We start from the raw sequence: 13,837 nt of genomic DNA, 5'->3' as shown, positions 1-13,837 counted from the left end.
TCGTTTGGGCTCTTTTGCTTATGCATTTTAGAATTATACACTTGCTGTCCATAAGTTAAACTAATGCTAGATTTACTATTACTTCACCGCTTTACATGTTATTTGCTCAATAAAATTGGCTTTATGCAAATATTGAACCTAGATGGCTTAAGTTAAGGTAAACCTTGCATATCTCTCTCTCCCTTACATGTATAATTTTGGGTAAGACTTGCAAGTACAATCTTGTACTTAACCCAGTGTTTGCATTTTTAGGAGAGGATTCCGGTTTTGAATTGTGCTTCTTGTGTGGTCACTGCTCTGCCAGGGGTGGCGAGGGCAGTGAGTGATCCCTTCTCTTGCAGCTTGGCTCTTGCCCGATTGGTTTGCCCTAGTGGAGTGGTGGCACCACCAGCTTTTGTTTTATGCTTATGAGCTTTATTTGAACTTCCGCTACTACTTATTTTATGTATGTTGGGTCCTCGGACCCTATGTTGTGTGATGTACCTTTCTACTTGTTATCCAGGTTATGGTACTTGTTGTGACTATTAATTGCTTGCGATGAAAGTGTGAGGCTAGTCGTATTCCTCAGGACTAGCTAAGCATGAGTAACGGGTTTTGATTGCTTGAGATAATTGGGGATAGCACTTTGCATCAAGTCACTGGGGTATGGTTTTGGTCGCCACCTTCGAGTGGTTGACAAGCATATGACGGAGTGGACTGGCAAGGTATCTTACGATTATGTCTTGCGGTCACTACTCGGCATTCCAGTTGTTATAACAGAAGATTGTCAACCGCGATCATGGACACATTGAGGACGAGTGGCTACTTATGCGTGTTTGGATCCCACTCCTCCAATAGTATGTGGTGGTCGCGTTGGACACTAGATGATATAATACTCGGGGTGTCCACAACGGTTGGTATCAAAGCAATGCCGACTGTAGGCTAGAGCTAAGTTTGCAATTTGAAAATGACTCGCAAAATATTCAACTTGAGTCGATTGTGAAAATCATAGGATGTGTGAATCCTTTTACTCATCTCATTCTAGAATTCTTTTTCACCTTATTCTCAGATTTTCACTCATCTTGACGTAATTGGGTTCGCAATTTGAAAATGACTCGCAAAATATTCAACTTGAGTCGATTGTGAAAATCATAAGATGTGTGAATCCTTTTACTCCTCATCTCATTCTAGAATTCTTTCTCACCTTATTCTCAGATTTTCACTCATCTTGATGTAATTGGGTTGCAAAATCTAATTGGAAGGAAGAGCGAGGAGTGCCAACGCCAGCGAGCGGCAAGGGAGAAGGCTAAGAGGGAGAGAAGAGAGGAGTTGGAGCTAAGGGAGATGGCAATACAGAACAGGGAGAAGGAAGAATGCGCAGAAGAACGAGCGAGGAAGTTGGCAATGGCGTAGCGTGCGAAGGATGTGCGGCGGGAAGCAGCAAGTAAAGACAAGTACCCACGTTGTACACAGTAGCATGAGTGGAAGTTGTTCTACAAATTTTAATGTAGTTATGAATGTAATAGCGGTACTTTGAGACACTATCGCGTTGAACGGTGCATGTTTCGAATGGCTAGTACATTGTCATTCGTGTTTAATTGGAATGTATTCGGTTTGAATTCCATTAGACCTAATGAAACTTGACAACATTTATCATGGAGATATTACGGTGATTTACAAGTCTATGGCCATAGAAATATGTGACATCTAATTTTTGAGCTTGTATAAACGTGACTTCAAGCACTTAGTTCTTTTGGAATGAAGTATGCTAGTCAGCGCCATCCCATTTGGCGTGGAGGTGCTTGAGCTCAGTGCCATTCCTAATGGTGCTGAGCCTAGGACTTAGTCGCCCTGGGGTAGCCTAGCTCAACACCTACACGAGAAAATTAGCCGCACGAAGTTGAGGTTCTTGAGCTCATCGCCAATCGGAATGGCATGCCATGTACAGCCCTATATAATCTTAATTTATGAAAATACCCTAGTGAGTAGCCTAAGAAGAAAGATATGTTGCCCTACGGAATAACATAAACATAAAAAATATTTTTGTATTTTATATTGCAATCAAATTAAGTGGAAAAACCTAGCATGATAAGGCAAATGACAATTACGTGTTACTTCGGAAGGTGCATGGTACTAGAATTACTTTGAAAAACCCTGCACATGGTACATCAGTTATAATTTTACCAATGTATTCTCTGACAAATGTTTTGTAAATAGGAGTTACACACTTGGGGAGATTGATACTCATCGAGAAACGGTACAAGATTTGTTGCCGCCTGCCAAACTGCCGCATCACACGATGGCAAAGCTGGAACTCGACTGCATAGAAGCAAATTAGGGGGCATTACAGTGTTTGCAATTCATCTTCAATCCGGCATATAGGATTGATATCTAGATCGACCACGTACTATTCCTCATATTCTCCACACCACTTGCATCGAACAAATAAATAGCATATTAGATATGTAACAAAATTCGTGTATACCAAGGCACAAGCATTACTCACACGATCTGGCTGAAGGTAGTCCGTGGTGTAGTGGTGGTATGCCAAATTTCTATGGCCAACTACTGGCGATGGGACCAATTCCCATAGGAATGCATCCGTGGGTCGTCGGTCAGGATCCTGATGGGGCCAAGCCGGATGAATCCTCCAGTGGGGTGACGAACAGGTAGGCGCATCCACATCCAAATCTACATTTGAACAAACAAGTTAGCATCTACGGACAGTCAGTAAAACGAAAGTGTTAAAACTGTTAGTGGACACATGAACCTGTAGCAACCAACCACACCCTACTATGTTGGCGTTACCGCTTGTTCTTTGGCATGCATCACAAAGTTGCCTATACAACCAGGCTAGAGCCGCAAATCCCCAGCTGAAGGTAACAACCTCGTCCTAGTCTGCTAGCAACGACAGCCACATCCACGAGACCACGAGGTCATGTCTTCGCTAGTCAGGGAACAAAATGCTCCCAAAGATGTACAAGATGTATGCCCTGCAGTAATGCTGAGCCATGTCATCATCCGCATTGTCAAGACAATGCAGAGAAGTCGGCACAACCAACTATCAGGGGAACTCTGGAGGTCTTACTCAACCTCTAACCCTCAGGTGCCACCGGAGGCTGCACATCGAGATAGTTGACCAACCTGTGCCTCCAATTCCCCGAACTTGTGTCACCTTTGACTGCCTAGCCCCATATAGGAAGAGCAAGGATCATCGCCGCGTCCTCTAGTGTGACCGTGAGCTCTCCGCGAGGTAGGTGGAAGGTGTGAGTCTCTGGGCGCCATCTGTCCATCAGAGCAGTCATATTTGCAGTGTTGTAAAGAGGCATGGGCCTCTGTGCCATGGTGATAAACGTAAGCAGATTCGCCCACCGAAGGTACAAAATTACCGGTCATCGAACGGGGTATGGGCTGTGTGACCTCTGACTCAAAGGGTCTTCGGGCATTGCATCAATATATTAAATCATTCCATTAACTGAAGTATAATTGATAGGAAGAAGCTGAACATGAAGAATTCCTAATTTGTACTTAGTTGGACAATATATTCAATAATATTTTGTTGCGAACTGATTATATGTTATTGAATTTGACTATTTAACAACAAAGAATAAAGCATGCATTGCTACATAATTTTAAGTGAAACTAGAACGGTATTGAAGAGTTCAAATTGTTATGTCATTTTTGTTAGCAATGAAGAGTTAGTTTTGTCAGCTAGTAATAGTACTTAGCTCAGGGTCAAATACACATCACACAATTTTTTTTTTGTAATGTTCTATATCACTCAAACGTCCTTAGAAAATTCCAAAACATATGTAACTCGAGCACATATTTTTGTAAGCAATGTAAAAAATTCCATTATCTTGCTTCACAATTTTAAAGCATGATTTATGCGAGCTTTATTCACGTAATGCAACAGAATATTTTATGAAGCATGTCATTCTGTCCTTTAAGACAACAATGTATATAGGTTTTGGTTTGTAAACCTAAATAGGGATTATATTAAAGATTTTTCTTAGTGCACCTTACAATTGATAGTTGTCTTGCAAGGAGCAACACTGTGGCAGTAATTTTAACAAAAAAATTAGGTACTTTGTTAGTTGTAGAATTGTGCATGCAAATTCTAACACCTAGTACGGAAAACATGAAAGTCCACTAGAAATTGAGATTTACCTCCCCGCTCTCTATCTTGGGAGCCCGGTGCTTCTTCTCGTAGTAATCCTCCTGCCCCAGAAACTGTGCCATCCTGAAAAAAAATTAAAGTCATCAGTGAATGTTAAATCAAGAACATATATAAAAAGGTGGAAGCTACAATAAGTCATATAGTTTTAAGTAATAAATTGTTAATAAACATGAAAAAGTCACCAAAATAAAAAGCAACCTGTGTATCACTTCATTCTCTGAATCAACATTCCAACAAAGCCAGGTTTAATCCATTAATTATCATACACTCCTCGCACTCTTGACGGGTGTAAACCTTACTTCGAAGCAATTCTCTTATGAATGAAATCATGTCCCTGTCCTCAGGTTCGTCGCCCTGATCGTTCATCGCCCTGTTTACATCCTCCAGATCCGATACTTCCACCCGTACCTCCGCATGGTTCGCAGGCAGTTCTTGCTCTGGTACCTCGACATCGTCATCAACTTGTACTTTGTCCCCTATCTCTGCATCCTGTTTAACTTGCTCTTTTCCCTGCACCTTAACATTTATCTTTATTTCATCTTTCTTTGCATCCGGCACAAATACATTCTTATTCTCTTCATGACAATAAAGGAGTACCAGTACACGGATTTTCACTAAGATCTATAATTTCTCTCTTCAATTCTCTCTCCTCTTTCTTCCAAGCAAACACCTCAAGAGATTTGAATTGTGACCCCAATACTATATGTACATATGTTTCCCATTCCACCTCTCCATTCAAGTCTAACATAAACTTATCGTACATGACACCGGCACCCACATCATATTTCCCTTGTGTGCCAATTGACTCTTGTGTCCCACCCAATTCATCCTTGGTTTGAAAAATTAACTCCTCAAAAGTGGGTTTGCCATGAAACACTAATTGCCTAATAGTCATTCCCTCAAATTTGCTTCCACCGGGACTTTCGTCTACCACACAACTGAAAGTGCATCTAGCCCCTAGAGCGGGTTTTGAATGATTAATGACAATCCTAGTCAAAGCATGTGTGCGCTAACAAGTTGTGGTTGCAGAGAAGTAGAGAAGTTTGATTCATGTACAAAATGCACAAAATTGTTTAAAGCGAGAAGTGATCTAAAAGGCAAAAAGCGAATGGAGTCAAGATGATCAAAGGTGTTTTTCTTTTTCTTTTTGAGTCATAGGACAACCATACTATTAAGAGGGGTCACTAAGTCGTTACATGTATCTGTGAGAGAGTCATGAGTGTGTGAGGCTTGTTTGAGAGAAAATCCAGAGAGCCTGGACCAAACAGTCTGGTGAGAACCGGACAATCCAGCCCTAGGCAGCAGCTAAAGCATAAGTGTTGGCCGGACGATCCGGCTCCTGGGTCCTGACAGTTCGGCCCATGTAACTTTATCCAATGGCTAGCTGACGTTTGACAGCACTATATAATCCACCTCATTATTCTAGCCGTTGATGAGACTTCTAGTTCAAACTCTAGGATTCCTAGGTGAGTTCTAGCCCCTACCAAGCCTCTCCTACTAATCCAAACACCTCCTTGAGTGATTAACGCGAGGATTAAGCCAAGGATGTGAGATTAGGGATTAGTGAGTGATCTTGAGCGTTTGTGAGTGATCTTGAGCGACAGATGGATGCATGTGGAGACGGGGTGGCATATTGCTCTTGGAGTTCGTGCTCCTAGACGGATAGGTGTCGCCCGCGAGCCTTCAGGCTTTGTTGATCACCTGGGATCAAGTTTGTGAAGGTTAGTGCGTAACCTCCACAAGGAAATAGGTAAGATTTCTAGTGGATTCTTGTGCTTCTTCAAAGAAAGTTGCCGGGTACAGCGGGCTGCAACCTAGGGCTAGGCAAGGCGCTTTGATCTTGACCTTGGTGGTCGATCAAGGGCTTGCTAGTGCCTAGGGGTGAATTCGAAGACCCATGTTGGTCTTATGGGAGTAAGCCAAGAGAGGAAAAGGATCGAGAGGGATCCCGCTCAGAGGAGCGCCTCAACGGAGAGTAGGATCAAAAGATCCTAACTTCGGGATAAAATCTCTCGTGTCTATTCTTGTGAGTTTCTTGGTTTCTCGCTATTCGTGTGATCTTTTCGTGTTCATCTTTTGCACACATACACATCACGTTCCCAGGAACTTCACTGAGAAAGGAGGACTTAAATGTCCATCCTTTCACTGACTGGATGGTCCGGTGTTCATAGCCGGATGGTCTAGCCAGAGCTCTCCGCCTAACCCGAGAGCCCTAACCGGACGGTTCGGCCCCTGAGCCCGGACGGTCCGGCCCTACTGACCGTTGTGTTTCGAAGAATTTTTCAGAACACCTATTCACCTCCCTCTATGCTGTCTCCCTAGGACTTCAACAACAACTGAAATAAAGCCAAAGCAATTTATCCATCTACAATAGGTAACCAATAAATAAAACCTTGTCCCACTGAAAGAGATGCCCTATATTTTAAAATGGAGTGAGCAGAAAATGTGTATGTCAATGTCTATCTTATGTAGGCATGGGAGGACCGAAAAATATTGCTCAAATTAATTCTAGAAAATTGAGATACCTACAAGACTGCAAAATTGTCACTTCTTCATAATATTAAAAAAATTCACACGTTCATTCCAAAAAAAAATCAATTTATCAATGTATCGAATGTATGCATTAGCAATATCTTGCACCAACGATGATATAGGTTTATCACGTGTCATAATTTAATACCTATTGTATTCAGTTTGAAAATTGAAGCTATAGTTTTCTAATAATTTATAGTTCAAAAATTCAAAAATTGATTAACGGACTAGACTTTCATTTACAATTGTTTTATAACTGAATAATTGCAACATAACCATAAATATATTAAGTAATCTAATAATGCTGTAAATAGTAATATATAACTTTGATCTTCTAAAATTTGCAATTTCAAATTTTAAAAATCCTTTTGATTTTTGTTGTCTTGTTAAGTTAATCTAAACATATCATTTGTTTCACAATCATCCACTGCTTATTCGTCCAATTGGGATTGCAAGAAAATACCAAACCCTAGCCCTCACCACACATCCACATATAGGCTCAAACTTTGACAATTCCAAAATTAACCACTAGGAGCAACTGGAATATGACACTACCACACCAAAACAAGGGCCAATTATTCAATTAAAATTGCATCCGAAGCAAATTATCCCCAAATCACGGTGACATGCATAACAATGAAAAAACTACACAAAACCGAGGGGAAAATTAGGGTTTTTGGAGGAGTTTACCTGTCCAAGTGATCCCCAACTCAATCCAGACGAAATCTCCTCGAATTTGTGTCGATTTGGGGAGATTTGTGGAGGGGAGGAGAGAGGATGTGCGCAATTCAAAGAGCCCTAAGGGAGAGAGGATGAGTAGAGAGGAAGAAGAGGTAAGGTTTGTGTGGCCTCGGGCAGCCGCTAAGTACCGGGCCTTAGTGCCAACTACTCTCACGCTGAGCTAGAGCAATCCAGCGTTAGTGCAATTGGTGCTGAGGTTCCTACCACGTCGGCATGGGGATCGGGACGTCCTCCACTCTGGCAGGGTGTCAGCGTCAACTGCGCTGGCGTGTCAGTGCACTACCTCAGCTCCAAACTATTTGGAAGAAAAATTGGTGCAGACGGGCTGCAGCCTGTCTATCGTACAGCCCGTCTCCCGATTTTGCACACGATCCAATGGAGAGATGCGGACGGCTCCATGTGCGGGCGATTGTGCGATCTAGAGCCAGGCTCGCTCACAGCTGTCTCGCTCCTCACGGCTGGCTGTCTCGCACCGAAGGGGATCACGAAAAAAACAGGAGGCATCGATCTCTCTCCTCTTCTCTCCATCGAGATGCTCCAATTGTGGCATATTTTTTCGCTGGTCGCCTCATTCGCTAAGGTTCGCTCGATCTCTCTTGGCTTGTTTCGGTCGATTCCCTCCGTCATCTGCAGCCACTGCTACCTCAATCGACAGTCTGTAGCCGCCGGCGTCACCATACCATTTTCTATTTCATCCGTAGCCCTCGCTTCATCTCGTTGCCGTGGCCGCTGCATTGATTTCCCTACTCGAGGTTTGTATTTCCATCAACTAATTAACGGGGGTGTATGTAGGTCTACATATGCAGCATATACAGTACAAAAGGTGTCAACAAACTTTATAATGGATTCAAGATTACAAGTGTAAACAATGACCTGTTTTTGTCATGGCAAATTTATCTTGTTTTGCATTGTGGGGGTGGGGGTGGGGTCTAATTTAGTGATTTAGGTCAGCCTCCTTCGGTTTACTGAAACTAGCAAACTCTTTAGTTTTAGTTGCGTCAGCAATATCTCCAAGATAAATATGTGTTGACCTCTATTCTCTAAGTTTATTAGTCTCATGTGATTGACTCCTATGCAGATATTTGGTCCTGCAAAATAAATAATTTCCTCTGTATTTTTTACTATAAAATGTCGATGCACAAGTAAGCCTGGTTTGCCAAATACTGAATTGCTCATTTCTGCATTTTTACAAACAAGCTCTTTGCAGTTGGTATATATGAGGCAAAATTCAGCAAGTATTTCAGAGTTATTTTGAGAGTAATTTGTTTATAGTATTTTTGTATTCTCATCTCTGTCATATATACTTTGCAGGTAATAATAATTTCAGAAGTGTGGGATCTAAGGAAATTGAAGCTTATGAGGAGTCATTCTCTGTTCCCTAGATTTCTCACTATTGCTGTTGTGACTGACTCAGATATTGCAGCAGTCAAAATTGATTATGGTGTCCATATTACTATCAAGAGCTGAAAAACTGCTACTTTCATCTATTCAATCGTAGAATGGCCGTTAGAAATAACCAACTCATCCCATGTTTGTTTTGAGTGAGAACAGATGTGTAGCTTTGTTTTCTTTTTCTACTCAATAGTCTTGCTATTGTCTTGTAATATGAAGGAAGTCATTTCGAGATCTGATGTCAACAAGTAGTGTGCTAGGACAATGTAATCTGTAAAGTGGTGGGATGTGTGCAAGTAGTGTGCTGAGATAACTCAGATCCCTTTGTAATTTGCACAATGTGTTACATGGTATTTGAAATACATATGGCATATTCAGTGTGCTCAAATATGCACAGTGGTGGATGTGTTAAAAGAAATCATGACTGTTCTCTGATCTCTTACAAAAAAAATATATAATATAATATTGTGCAATCTGATATCTTGAAGGTCGAATATGGAATGTGATGTGTAGAAATTGACCATACTCAAGTAAAGTTGATTTCAGATCTTATATATAGCTACAAAAATCCATCCAAAAAATCCTGCTACATAGTAAAACAGTATAGTTTCATGGACACACCTAAATCCATCCAAAAATTCCTTCTACTTATATGTTACATCAAATGTTATTCATCAAAATTTAACTTTTTAGCAGATGAAAACAGAGTTGAATCTTGCTGAACCCCAAGTAAAACACTTGTATACCTGCCTTCGAGGAGCAATGGTGGAAGATTGTCCATACACATAATTTCCAAAGTTTGGCATTGTATTGTTATCTTCAGTGGAACTAACATGAAGTCCCTGTGTCAAAAATTATCAAATTATTGCTTGTAAGTAAATAAATTATGAAATGGGGATTACCAGTCTAAGTCATATGTCTTACAGTCAATTGCTTTGGATCAGCACCATCCTCTTTATTTTCTATTGAATTATTTGGATCTTTTCCTATAGGTTAGACATATAAGATAAAAAAGGGCAAACCATAAAAATCAACTATAACATCGTATAATAGATAAGATCGTCACCTTTCTTTGGAGCACCTCTTGTTTTCTTCCCTTTCTTCTTTTCGACTGCATCTTTCGATCGTCTACTCTTTGGGCCTTTCACCACCAAAGGAACACTTAACGATATTGCACCATTTAATGTATGTCCAACACAGTCAACCGAAACTAGAGAAACCTCATGGGATTTTTCTTGCATCTTGATTATAGAACTATCTATTTCCAAGTCCAATTTATTTATGACTTGTTCTAAATCATCAAGAAGTTCTTTTGATATGGAAAACTTCAATGCCATGGATGTTGCCCTTCGAGAGATACGTGCATTATGTGTCTTCAAAGTTCCTTCTCGCTTTCTTGTTTCTCAATAGAAAATCCTCTTTTCGCATATTTTGTCCATCTATTGAGTATATATTGAGACGGCAAAATGAAAACATCATTCACATTGAGGACTCTAAGGGCATGCTTACACAGTATACCTATAAGATATGGATGTCATTTCTTAGAAATTTGTAATACAAACTATATTGCAATTTAATAATTGTATATATACCAATGGATTCATACTTTCTACAAGAACATGCAACTGTCATATCTATAGTGTTGAATACAACTATTGCTTCATGAGCAGACTCCATAGGCATAACCATAAAGGTCAAGATTGACCACTCAGTTTGTAACAATTTACATGACGATGTAAATTGTTGTTTAAACTCCTTTTCAAACTCCGAATACATCCTCCTCGTATACGATTCAGCCGTTGTCTTGAACATAGGTAAATTTTGTCGTGACTTAAAATCTACATCCAACTCGTTTCCCCATACACTGGTGGCAACCTTCTCACATTCCACAAGGAGTTCCGATAGACCGAGTTTCCTACGAAACCTTTTTTTGAACACATTATTCATACCTTTGGTCATTTGAGTCGAAGTCATATTAGTTGTAAAAGAGTCACGCAAGACAATAGCCCACTTCCCTCTCAAATCATAAAGGTTTGACATCCATGTGTTCTCCTCAAGCTTATATTCACTGAACAAACCATGCCACAACTTATTGAAGTGATACTCCGATCTATCTTCATAGACACATCTCTTAAAATCAGCTAGAAACTTATTTGGATCTTTTGAATGCCATGACTGAGATGTTTGCCCCCATTTAGATAAATGTGCCACAAGCAAAGGCGATGGCTCATACTTGGGAATACAAAAGCAACCGCTGCTGCAATAGCCACGTCTTGATTAGTGAAAATTGTTCTTGGATGCTTGCCTGACATTGTTGTTAGAAAGGTTTCAAATAGCTAAACAAATGATTGAACAGTTTGATTAAATAATAGTGCAGCACCAAAAATTACTGTCTGCTTGTGATGGTTCATTCCAAGTAGTGGAGCAAAAGACATTTCAAACTTATTAGTATGAAAGGTTGTGTCAAATGACACGGCATCACCAAAGCATGCATAATCCATAATAGATTGACCATCTGCCCAAAAGAAATTAGCTATCCGTCCTTCTTCCTTGTCTATTTGAATGGCATAAAAAATGCAGGATCCTCAATCTGCTTATTCTTCAAATATTCTAGTAGTGTTTGTGTGTCATTCGATTCTAAGTACTTCTTGCGCTCACAACCAATCTCATTGTTGCAATCCATCTTTGAGAATGCCACTTTGTCAGCTCCTCCATTCCACTCCATCATAAACTCATACACTTGAGCTGGCTTCATCCCGGCTTCCGGTATCTGACCAATTAACTGTCTATCTGCTTCTACAACACGTCGTTGGGACCTCAACTTATGTGACTTATTTGGACTAACAAGATAATGATTGTGTTCAAGTTCAACCTTTTGAACGGTCCAAATTCCACTTCGACAAACACTAAACTGAACACGAGCATTGCAACCTGTTTTAGTAGTGTCATGTGATGACTCAATTTCTTGTTGTCCTTGGTTACTACAAACTATATATTTTGGATATATAGTTCCATCAGATCGACGCTTGATCTGGCTCTTTCTGATACTGAACCCAATCTTTCCAGCATAGGTGTTATACATCTCATATGCTTTGTTCTCTGATTCAAAAGCCATTCCAACATGAGGAACAATCATAGTTTGGACAACTTTATCATCTTACCATTTTACAACAAATTAACAATTAAATTAATGTTACCATAATATGATAGATTATGCTGTTAGACAATTCAATTCAATCATAAACAAGAGATTACGAATTTAAACCCTAATCAGCAGATGATCACCGATTAATTCAAATGCGGAAAACTAAATAAACCTGCAGATGAAGCCATCTGATTCCCTTCTTTTCTTTTCTTCAATTCCGTCTTCTTTCCTTCGTCTCCGGCAAGGTTAGGTCGCCGGTGATCTGATTTGAATCTCCGACCTTCGGGTCTCCAACGACACTGTCCTGGAATCGCTGCACGAAACCCTTCCAGCGCTTCTCTGATCGAGAGAGCTTGATTTCGAATTTCTGGTTTAGAGAATAAGCGACACGAGCGTCCCCGTGGGCTCCTCTTCTTTTATATAGCACTGGTGGGCCTCGGGGGCTTTTCCTAATCCGATTCTGACCCGTAACCACCGATCGCAGTTACGGCCCATAAGGGTTACGAATTTCAGAGTTAGAGATGGATTACGGATAGGATTACGGTGGTTATATCCTTTCCTAAATATCGGTTAACCGATAAATCAACCAACATTCTCCCCTTGATTTAGAGGTTAATTACGAGTCCATCATACAATACAGCTCCCTAAAGCAATGTGTCACAACAACATTTCGCATCATTGTGACGACAAGACTTATAGTTCACAATATCATACGAATAAACTCTTGATTAATTAAGCGGGTGTTGATCGAACTTAATTGCCCCGGTTTCCAGGATCTTTATTCAAGGTCATTACACAATCCCATGTTGGCCACATGTTCTTGGAACAAGTTGGGAGGTAAGCCTTTAGTTAACGGATCCGCAAGCATTGATTTAGTGTTTATGTATTCAATTTTGATTGTTTGATCCTGTACTCTATCTTTCACAACATGGTATTTAATGTCAATGTGTTTGGCAGCTTCACTTGACTTGTTGTTACTCGTATAGAAAACTGCAGCCTCATTGTCGCAGTATATAGTCAGTGGTCTTTCAATGCTGTCAACCACTTGTAATCCCGGGATAAAATTTTTAAGCCATACAGCCTGCCCCGTTGCGTGATAACATGCCACAAATTTTGCCTGCATTGTCGACGATGCAGTCAGTGTTTGTTTAGTACTTTTCCATGAAATGGCTCCCCCCGCAAGAGTGAATATATACCCAGAAGTAGATTTCTTGGTATCTAAACACCCTGCGGAGTCAGCATCCGAATAGCCTAAAACTTCAAGCTTATCAGTTTTTTTGTATGTGAGCATGTAATGTTTAGTTCCTTGCAAATAACGCAATACTTTCTTTACTGCCTTCCAGTGGTCCATACCTGGTTTAGACAGATATCTGCCAAGCATCCCGATTACAAACGCCAAGTCTGGTCGCGTACAAACTTGAGCATACATTAAGCTTCCGACAGCTGAAGCATATGGTACCTTAGTCATTTTTTTTTCTTCCAATTCATTTCTCGGACTTTGGAATGAACCAAACTTGTCCCCTTTCATAATTGGAGCAGGTGATGTCGAGCATTTGCTCATATTATATCTTTCCAATACTCTGGAAATATATGATTTCTGTGATAAACCTAGCACCCCTTTGGACCTGTCTCGGTGAATCTCAATACCCAAAATGTATGATGCATCACCGAGATCTTTCATATCAAATTTCGATGACAAAAATTCCTTGGTTTCTCGCAGCAGATTCTTGTCACTGCTTGCTAATAAAATGTCATCTACATATAGTACTAGTATAATGAATTTCCCACCTTTAATTTTGGTATAAATGCAGTTGTCCACCTTATTTTCCTTAAATCCGAATTTCTTGATAATTTCATCGAACTTAAGG

At 40.3% G+C, this 13,837-nt stretch overlaps 1 long non-coding RNA gene across 4 annotated transcripts; it reads right to left on the bottom strand.

The window, feature by feature from the left end:
- Window positions 1–2,122: 2,122 nt before the first annotated feature.
- LOC102714745 lies at window positions 2,123–7,574 on the bottom strand. 4 transcript variants are annotated; one of them, XR_001550611.2, is made up of 5 exons: window positions 7,382–7,574; window positions 4,358–4,675; window positions 4,150–4,222; window positions 2,486–2,670; window positions 2,123–2,410 (listed from the first exon to the last, which is right to left on the bottom strand). It is a non-coding gene; the product is annotated as an uncharacterized LOC102714745 (long non-coding RNA). The 4 variants fall into 4 exon arrangements; XR_001550610.2 differs by having other exon boundaries at window positions 4,358–4,669; XR_001550609.2 differs by lacking the exon at window positions 4,358–4,675 and having other exon boundaries at window positions 7,382–7,559.
- Between the last annotated feature and the right edge of the window lie 6,263 nt (window positions 7,575–13,837).

The sequence above is a fragment of the Oryza brachyantha genome, chromosome 6, assembly GCF_000231095.2.
Source record: "Oryza brachyantha chromosome 6, ObraRS2, whole genome shotgun sequence".
Lineage (NCBI taxonomy): Eukaryota > Viridiplantae > Streptophyta > Magnoliopsida > Poales > Poaceae > Oryza > Oryza brachyantha.
Note: the sequence above shows the minus strand (reverse complement) of the source record. Positions and strands in the feature narration are given on the sequence as shown.